At 41.1% G+C, this 1,655-nt stretch overlaps 1 long non-coding RNA gene across 1 annotated transcript in view; it reads left to right on the forward strand.

Moving 5' to 3' along the window:
- Window positions 1-8: 8 nt before the first annotated feature.
- LOC106943450 (uncharacterized) overlaps window positions 9-1,655 on the forward strand; it is a 9,974-nt gene continuing 8,327 nt past the window's right edge. The window contains exon 1 of the long non-coding RNA XR_001423920.1: window positions 9-100. This is a non-coding gene — a long non-coding RNA (uncharacterized LOC106943450). The remainder of the gene's footprint in view (window positions 101-1,655) is intronic.

Genomic DNA, 1,655 nt, shown 5'->3' on the forward strand with positions numbered 1-1,655 from the left:
GACACATACAGTGCTGCTTGAAAGTTTGTGAACTAGTTGAGTAGTTTAGATTTTTCTTTATTTTTACCATGATTTTCTTATTTTTTCATCACCAGTTTTTGTATATGAAATGTCAGGTTTATGTTAATCAATTCCATTCATTTGTTTTGAGGAAAATGTGGGAGTTGAAAGTAAACTAAATGAAAAACGGAATCAGAGCATCTGCAAAAGTAAATGAACCACAGCTGCACTGATAAAGACAATCAGGTAAAAGACTCAGGTGAAGCACATGTGAGTGCTTGAGTAATCAATTAAGCAGACCAATCAAATGAGACGTCCTTGGGAAAAGTTTGGAGGTGCACTGGTTAAAAGGGAGACGAAACCAAACAAACCACTGTTGTGTCAAGGCATAAAGACCAGATCAACAATGCCGAGAGGAAGGGAGACATCTGAGGACATCAGGAAGAAGGTGGTGACAGCCCATCAGACTGGGGAAAGCTATAAGAACATCTCCAAAAGATTCCAGTTTCATCCATCCACTGTAAGACAAATCATTTACAAATGGAGGGCACTAGGCATTACTACAACTCTGCCCAGATGTGGACGGCCGTCAAAACTTTCACAAAGAAGCACCAGAAAAATAATAATGCAGGTAAAGGCCAACCCACGCATCACCTCCAGAGAATTGCAGACCTCTCTGTCAGCGTCTGGGATAAATGTACAACGTCTACAATCAGGCGAAATATCAATAGACATGGCATTCATGGGAGAGTTGCTAGAAGGAAGCCTGTGCTCTCAAGAAAGAACAAAGCTGCACGTTTAAAGTTTGCCAGAGAACACTTAGAGGCTTTCTGGAAGTCCATTCTCTGGACGGATGAGTCCAAAATTGAATTATTTGGCCACAATCACAGGCGCCATGTCTGGAGAAAAGTAAACACTGAATTTAAAGAAAAGAACCTCCTCCCAACAGTGAAGCACGGTGGTGGAAATGTGAAAGTCTGGGCCTGCTTTTCTACCTCTGGACCTGGACGACTCCATATTATCCAGGGAACCGTCAATTCCCAGGGCTATCAACAAATTCTTGATCAGAATCTCTTGCCATCAGTCAGGGAGTTGAAGCTGGGACGAAAATGGATTAGGCAACAAGACAATGACCCAAAGCATTCCAGCAAAAGTACCAAAGAATGGCTTAAGAGAAAGAAGATTTGCACCCTGGATTGGCCCAGTCAAAGTCCAGACCTCAATCCCATAGAAATGCTGTGGCAAGATCTGAAATGGGCAGTACATGCCAGATGTCCTTCCAACCTCTCTCAACTGGCAGAGTTCTGCAAGGAGGAGTGGACAAAAATCCCAAAAAACAGATGTGAGACACTTGTTTGTGGTTACAGAAGACGTTTAGTTGAAGTAATGGCTGCAAAAGGCGGTGCCACAAGGTACTAACTGAAAGAGTTCACATACTTTTGCACTTGGCAGATTTTCTGTCTTTGACAGATAAAATACTTTTGTTGAATAAATAATAAAAAGATGCATCTTTTTTGTCTTTGTGTTCCTTATCTGGAAGGTCCGCATTACAATTTGAGCTTTGGATGTTCATTTTACATGATTATTATAATTTTTCTTTAGAAAACAATGGCCATGTTTGGATGGTTCACAAACTTTCAAGCAGCACTGTATGT

This window comes from Poecilia latipinna, unplaced genomic scaffold (assembly GCF_001443285.1).
Source record: "Poecilia latipinna isolate Pla-1442-1.1 unplaced genomic scaffold, P_latipinna-1.0 Scaffold5313, whole genome shotgun sequence".
Taxonomy (NCBI): Eukaryota; Metazoa; Chordata; class Actinopteri; order Cyprinodontiformes; family Poeciliidae; genus Poecilia; species Poecilia latipinna.